We start from the raw sequence: 8,995 nt of genomic DNA on the forward strand, positions 1-8,995 counted from the left end.
ATAAATTTGATAAACTTGTTATTATACTGGGATTGATAAACTTGATAAACTAATTATCATATTGTAATTGATCGACTCCCTAATTAATCTATCTGATCTTTATTAATCATTCAATAAACATTACATCATGTAGATCATTCTATTTCCAAATGTTCATTCTTTCAGCTAATTATTTATCGAATCACGTGACTTTCTATCATGTGATTTTTTGTTTGTTATATTATCTAGGGGATAGGTAAATATACGGGGGGGCCAACTCAAGGTTACACAGGCTGATCAATTACCGATTGAACTGAAGCCTTCATAAATTGGTTACACAAACGAAATTTCATATTAAAATTTCGCTTTTTTTATTTTTTTCGACACGCACACATAAGAAAGTAGCCGATCTCAGAAGTTAAGTTTGTTCATATTAGCTTTATATAGACGAAGTTTTTTCATCCAAATTGGACCACTGGTTAATTTCTTTCGTATTTTTATATGTTTTATTACATGACAATAGTAAGTTAGAAATTACAAACTTTTTTTTTTTGAGATTTCAATAAAAAAATAATTTTTTTTTTCGCTTAAAACATTTAAAAATAGTGTTTTCTTCTTTCGTTGTGCATTATTTTCAAGTATTTAATAAACTTTTATATATTTTTGAGGTATTTAAAATAGCCGATCAAGTTTTTTGAAATATATAGAAGCGAAACCTTGACAAAAATTATATATTTGTGTAGTTTTGGATTTTGTCATTTTCGGGGGCTAATTTTTTTTTCATAGATCATATTGATTATCGGCCCATTTCTCGCTTTAAACATGGGGTATTTTTGAATTTTAATATAGTTACTTATAAAATTACTATAGGCTTCAGTTCTGGTCTTATGATCATGGCCTGTGTAACCTTGAGTTGGCCCCCCCGTATATTTACCTATCCCCTAGATATTATTTACAGTTATTTTGGTATCTATGGTTACAACAGAATCTCGCTTACTTATAAGATAGGTCACCTCCAGACTTAAAGTAAAATCATATATAAAATTCTTTGCAGATCCTACTATAAAAGGAAATTTATGTTACATTGTTATGATTTTTTTTCTTTTTAGCTAATTAACCAATAGAATTTAAGAAAAAAGTAAGGTAAAAACTATTAGTAAAGGGCCAATTTTCTATGGGGACCTTTATTATAAATAAGCGGGGTCCTGTTATAACGTTGACCAATCAGATACTTACCCAATTGTTAATTTTTTTTTTGATCGGTCACCTAATTTATTCAATAGTTAGAAATTGGTGTATATTTTAATCGATCAGTTTAATACCCAATTGATAACTATCATTCAGTTTAAATTTACTGATTGATTTCTATTGTTTCAATTAAACTATTGATAAACTATTTTTCTTTAACTAAAATTAAACTATTTTATACTATTGAAATTTATACTAACATTTTTTTTAAACATTTAATTTTGAAACTTAAACTATTTTATATTATCTTTAATATTTTTTTTCAAACATTTACTTTTAAAACTTTTAAAAAAAAATTTTTTTTTTAGGAAATTAGTTTCAATTTGAATACTAGAATCCATAAAAGTTTCAAACATTTTACTTTTGAAACTTTATTAAACTGAAAAAATCATTTATTTAAAGCTATTAAAAAATGATTTTTAACATTTTTTTTTAACATTTTATTGTAGAGAATTAATTCTGAAGTTGGATACCAAATCTCATAAGTTAGTTTTGAAGAAATTTTTTTGAAACTATTAAAAAAAATGCTTTTTTCTAATATTTTATTATAGGGAATCAGTTCTAAAGTTGGATACCGAATCCCATAGGTAAGTTTCAAAAATAATTTTTAACTTTTATTCTATTATAGGGAATTAGTTATAATAAATTCTATAGGCAGTGTTGTACATGGAACATGTTCCGCCAAAATTTTAATGATCTGGACAATGTCCCGTCTACATTTCGTCCAAAAATTGCAATTTGTCTTATCAAGACAGCACCTAATGGGCTATAATTTAGAATTAAGATCACGTGATTTTAATGTCCCAATGTTCCGGACATTGCTAAAATCTTTGGACGTGTCCTGGACTGTTTCGTCCTATCCCGTCCATGGACATGTCCCGTCCCTATGACAACACTGCTATAGGTAAGTTTTGAAAAAAAATTTTTGAAACTTTTTAAAAAAATAGTTTTTAATGTTTTTTATTATTATTCTATTATAGGAAATCGGTTATAATGAATCTCATAGTTGAATTTTGAAAAAAAATTTTTGAAACTTTTAAAATAACGGGGTTTAAAGTTTTTTTATTATTATTCTACTAGCTGTAGCTAAGGTTGCTTGCCAAAACTAGAGGGTTTCGGCAGAATGGCGTATGCGAAACTGCCAAAACTAGTTTTGCGAAATCATCAAAAAATGCCAAAACTGCAAAACCTATTAAAATCACGAAACTGCTGTAACTTGCCGAAACTGTTTTGGCGTTTTAGCAATACTTTCTATATGATTTAATTAGAGTTTCAGCATTTAAACAATTTATAAGAATAAAGACAATATGATTTTTTGTATATAAATATTTATTTTATAATATTTAATATTAAACTAATAAAATATACGATTAAAAATATAATAAAAATTAAAATTTAATATCTTTATCTTCTATGTGGGACCTGCTTCTACTTCTTCTTCTATCTCTACTTCTATCCCGTCTTCTATCTCTACTTCTATCTCGTCATCTATCTCTACTTCTATCTCTACTTCTTGATCGAGACTTAGATTGCGACCTTCTTCTTTTCCTTCGCAATCTATATTCATATCGATGTTGATCATGCGCAGCATGCTGCCGTCAATACTCTCGTATAAACAGATCTAAAATCCAATAAAAATATTAATGAATTGAATGAATTGCCTAAATAAAATTAATTTAAAATAATAATTAATAATAATTACCAGTTTGTAATCAAAATTCATGTTTAATATCAGCAAACACGCTCTATCAAAACTATTTGGGCTTACAATAGGAATGTCGTCATTATTATTATTTATTATTCTACTGAGGTTTTTAGCATAACAATCAAATATTCATAAAAATATATTACTCTTTCTTTTGACATTATTTATGTACTAAAGGATTCAATAAAGGTGATTTAGAAAGAGAAGAAGAAATAAACTAATAAAGTATAAAAAAAGTTTAATGATGGTCATTCTGATCCGTATATTAATATTGTTATTGTACGGGCATCATGCTTAATAATGATCTGATGTGGCACTCTTTATACCCTTGTTTGAGGCATTCCATTTTGTAGAGCATTGCCTGGGTGTCGCTGCAAATACGGTTGCAGCGAACACCCTATTTGATATTATTGTCCATGCATTTACATGGTGACGGTTTGCAATTCTTTTGAATTGCTGATGCAAATTTCTTCGCTCTGCAATTAATTGCCTAGCAGCGTTAATCGTCTATTGGAATGCTGGTAGTGGCGGTGGAACAAAAGGTACTAATGCTGCCATTTTTTATTTTTATGATTTTTTCATAACTTGAAAATTAAATACAATTTGAAAATCAAAATACAATTTAGTTTTGAATTGCGAAAAAAATCCTATATACATCAAATTTCATAATATTTATATTAATTTTAAAATTCGTTATAATGTTTAAAACATGAACTGATGAACATAATAATATTCTACATAATTAAAGTATTTGTAACAAAATAAACACAGTTTTGATTCTAATGTAATAAATTTAATTAACGCAGTTCTAAATTTTTTTTTGTAACGCAGTTCTTAAAATTTATTGATCTAATGTAATAAATTTAATTAACAAAGTCCTTAAAACTTATTGATTTTAATAAAATATGCTTATCCTTATTCCTTAATTAAATTGCATTATTTTTAAAATATAATATGCTTATTCTTATTCCTTAATTAAATTGCAATGTTTTAAAATATAATATAAAATTACAATTGCCTGCATAATTATATGTTAACTGAACTTTGATTGCGAATATTTTGCCCTGCATAATTACATCATTTATTTCCTAAATAGTGTCATTATTTAAATCACATGATATTAGAATTAATTCTCATTGGATTAACTATTGTAATTATTTCTCATTATTATTATTCCTCATTATCATCATAATTATCATCATTATTATCACCGTCATTCATACTTAATACATCATCTATATCATAATCATAGTCACCTTTCTCAGCTTTCTTGTTATTACAACTATCATCAACTTCATCATCTTCCGCATTATTTTCATCTGAATCATTCAATATATCTCTTAGAATATCGCCGATTTCACTAGTAATTGAATCATGCGATAAATTAACAAATTGATCAATCTATAGACTTTTGATTACTACACGGCAATTGTTTTCGGGTATTGTTTCGCCACTTGTAGTTAATCTTTAAGTAGAAGCTGGCTCTTCATTATATTCCTCATTGTCATCTTCTGCAAAAGCTTCTGCAATATGTATATTGAACTTATCATCACCAAGACGAGTATTCTTTTTTTGATCAATTCCATAAAATCCAAGTTCAGTTTTTGAATTGGATTTCCAATACAAAATTAATTTGCACATAAATTCTAGTTTATCCACATTAAGATTTAAGCGATGTTTATGAAATAGCCATCCTAAAGTTGAAAATCCACATTCGCAAGTTGCTGAGTTAGGACATATTGCAAATAGATAACTTGCAATTCTTGGTAGGACATCTGGTTCTGGTTCAGTATTAATATATTTCCACCAATTCACAGGATTATCTTTAGTAAAACCAATATCTAGGTCAAATAGCTCTTGTTCATTAATATATTTCTGTATTTGATCACATAAAGTTTCAGCTTCGTAACAGTCAAAACCTAAATTTTCCTGATTAAAGCTGCACATTTGATAATTCTCATAAGAGCGCATTTTTTAAGTGGCGCATTTCTAAATCTGGGATCCATAAAAAAACAAGTAATATACTTATCATCATCGAACTCATCAAATCTTTCATTTATTACTTTGATACAATGACTTCAGAATGCAGGATTTAATGATTTGGGTAACTTTTTTAATGTAACTGCAAGTCTTGCCAAGCTCAGGAAACAATCTGCAAGTGTAGTTCTTCTCGATTCTAATGAAAGTACTGCTTTTCTTAGAGGATCCAGAACAAATTCAAGAACTCGTAAATTTTGAAAAAAAATTTCTCGATTGAATAATCGGTTTTATTTTGTCATTTGTTAGCATTTTATTGTGATTGCTAGCCATTTCTTCTAGTGCTGATTCCAAATTTATTACTGAATTTACGGATTCACTAGCAGTAGTCCAGCGTGTCTTGCAATATAATTTTAATCCTCCTTCACTAATTCCTTTTTCTTTAATTATTTGAGCAAGTTTTGCATTAGCCTGATGAAAACTTCTAAAAAAGGTTGTCAAAATATTAACACATTTTAATAAACGTTCCCCAAACTTCTCTTTGATGATGTCGCATGCAATTAACAGTCACTGGACATTTCCAGCACAGCACCAATCACTAATTAAAAATTTTGTACTACATAAATTAGCCTATCTTCATTTAGTTCGAAGTGATATAACAAATAGCAAATTGAAACAATAAACGTGATAATGAAAATCTTAAAATTTGAATTCAGATAAATTAACAGAGTCAGCACTGGGATAGATTGTTAAATCACCAGATAATTGATCTAACACCATCAATATTTTTAGGCATCAAGATTGCTTTTCTGACCATATAATCCACATTTTCATAATTTTCAATCAAATGTGAATAAACAAAATTGATAAGTGCTGGTAAACCTTTTTTAGTCATCCCTAAGGTTACCTACCTAAACTTCTCCAAAATTCTACGATTAGTTTCTCCAAAATTTTACTATAGTTTTATTATAGTTTTGGTAAGGTTTTGGCAGTTTCAGCATTTATAATAAGTTTTGGCAATTTTCACTTTTTTCCAGAGTTTTGCCAACTTTTTAATAAGACTTTCATATAGTTTCAGCAAAATTTCACCATTTTGGCATTTTGCCAACTTGCCAAAAAACACTTGTTTCTCCAGCAACCTTAGTCATCATCAAATTCAAAGGAAGATTTATACTATTTTCTGTACCAGGAACAATGGAATAATTACCATCTCCAATATTCAAAAGAAATTTGGCAAATTTCTTTTGCTTTATGATCTCCTGTGGATCAAGATCTTGATAAAGTTTCATATTAATAAATAATTTCATAACTTTTAGGTGTTTTCATAAAAAAGAGCAAGTCAAGTATGATGAGACAATATCAGCTCAAAGGGAACGTGGTATGACTGGTAAAACCTGCCTAAAATCACCTTCAAATACGAAAACTTTTCCACCTAAAGGCTTATTAATGCAAGTGATATCACGTAAAGTCCTATCCATAGCTTTAAATGCAAACTTCAGATGAAAAGCTTAGTTGCATTAATTAAACAAGCTTTTCTACTTTCACAGAAAATGTTGCAGGTTGAAAGTTCATTTAATTTCAGAGGAATTTTAAAACGTGAATGGGTTGTTCTCCTACTATCAATCAATTCTTGAAGAAGCTATAGCCAATATGATTTCTCCATAGAATTTAACAGTTGCCAGCAACATATTATACAAAAAAGTCTTACCGATACCACCAGAACTATCAACAAAGAAGCAGTTACATGTATTATTAATAGAAGATAAAACAGCATCATAAATAGTTTGCTGGTCTTTATTCAGCAAAGGAACATTCTGATTTAATGCACTTTGCAATAGTGTAACATCATTAAGGTTGCTTGTCTAAACCTCTTCAAAATCCTATGATTAGTTTCATCAAAATTTTACTATAGATTTATTATAGTTTTGGCAGAGTTTCGGCAGTTTTAGCATTTATAATAAGTTTTGGCAGTTTCGTCTTTCTCCAAAGTTTCGCCAGTTTTTTAATATAACTTTAATATAGTTTCAGCAGAATTTCGCTTTTCGGCGAAATGCCATCTTGCCTAAACCCCTAGGTTTCGGCAAGCAACTTTAAACATTATATGATATTTCTTCTTAAATCAGTTGATTTAATACATCAGGACCATCAAGAAATCCAGATCCTTCCAAAAAAAGAGGTATATCAGGAAAATCTTTTAGAGATTTTACATTCAACTGCAAGTAAGATTCCAATTGTCTCAATGCTTCCTGTTCAACTGCATCATTTACATCACTATAAAAATCACGATTCTGATATAAAATATCTTTACAAAGAGCAACTTTATGATTATTTCACAGAATTTTAGGTGCAGCAAGTGACAAAAGATAAGAATGGTCACAAAAAGGAAATGTAATTGTTAATCCATTCTCATACAACATGCTTTTCTCAAACAGACATCCCATTCGGTATTATCTTGAAGAAGGCCCAAACGAATATAGGCTTCCTTAAAACTTCCACATATATGACCTTCAACTGTCTTCAAGTCATCAAAATTAGAAGCACCTCCTACATGAGCAAGCAATATTCGCAAATAATAATATTCACCTTCTGAAGGTTGCACCATGTACAGTCTTCCAATCCACTTGTAATAGTTTTTCGTATATTCTACAGTACTTATGATCGGTTGAATTCCAAGTATAATAAAGTGGAAAGTCAACATATCTGTAATTATGAGCAGCAGGATTCTTAGCATTTTCTTGAAACTAAGCAACTAAAGTAATTACATGTAAGTCAGCATAATCTAAAACTTGCTGCAATTTTATCAGCAAGTTTTAAAAGTGTTACTTTACATAATTATAGTGTTAATTAACATTAAGGAGTTGTTTAATATGATATATCTTATCATTTAATACTGTATACTGTAATGATTAACACTGAATGCTGTTATATATGTATAATTTTACAAGTTTTTTTATGTTGTTTGATATCCAATATGATATGCAATGTAGTTTAATACCATCAATCAATCTAAACAAATATAAAATATTGTTTCATTAAAATTTAGTATAAAAATATACTAGTTGTTATCGCTATTTATTAACACTATACATATTTTTTAACACAAAATGTAGTTTAACATATTGTTAATATTGTTAAATGCCAATAAGCAATATATATAAATATGAAGTTAGTTATACTGCAATTTAGTATAGAAATACACCCATTTTTATTAGTGTTTTTTAATATTATACATATTTGTTAATACTAAGTGTAGTTTATTGTGTTGTTCAATATTAATAATTAATGTATATAAATACATATGAAACCTTATTACTGAAGACTCCCTCTTTTTATCACTATAAAACAGGCAGAGGGAGTAGCAATAGCTCTCTCCCTATAAGTACTTTATAACCTTTACCTATTTATAGAGAAGGGGCTTTTTGTAAAGTATTAAAGTTAATAGATATATATATATGTATATATAAATACATATACAGTCAAAGCTCGTTATAGTGAATCTCGTTATAGTGAACATTAAGTAAAATCATGTTATAGTGACCTATTGATTTTTTTCCTTATAATTAATTTCTCTCAATATAGTGAATTTTCTTAATAAATCTCGTTATAGTGAAATTACATAGTGGAACGGAAAGTTCACTATAACGAGCTTTGACTGTATACATCTATTAAAAAGTTATAAAAGAAAATTTCGAATTTCGGGAAAAGGCTCTGTTTATATATTTTTTATACATCACATGTATTACGTGATACTGAATTAATAATTACTGCAGCTTCAACTGCGCCTGCTATGGTATAGAGCTTTTTTTAGCAAAGCTTATTTTTTTTTTCTCTTATGACCTTTATTTTTCCTTTCCTCTTTCGCTTCTCTTTCCCTTCTCCTTTCTTCTTACCCTTCCTCTTCCCCTTTCCCTTTCATTCTACCCTTTCCCTTTGCTCTCCCATTACCCTTTCATTTTCCTATTTCCCATTTTGTTTTCCCATTCTTTTTCGCTTTCCCCTTTTCTTTTCGTTCTCACCTTTTCCAAATGGTAAGTTTTGAAGCGTTCGCCTCAAAACTTTTTTATAAAATTTAATTTTCTTTTTTAT

The sequence above is a fragment of the Rhizophagus irregularis genome, chromosome 23 (genome assembly GCF_026210795.1).
Source record: "Rhizophagus irregularis chromosome 23, complete sequence".
In the NCBI taxonomy this organism is placed as follows: Eukaryota; Fungi; Glomeromycota; class Glomeromycetes; order Glomerales; family Glomeraceae; genus Rhizophagus; species Rhizophagus irregularis.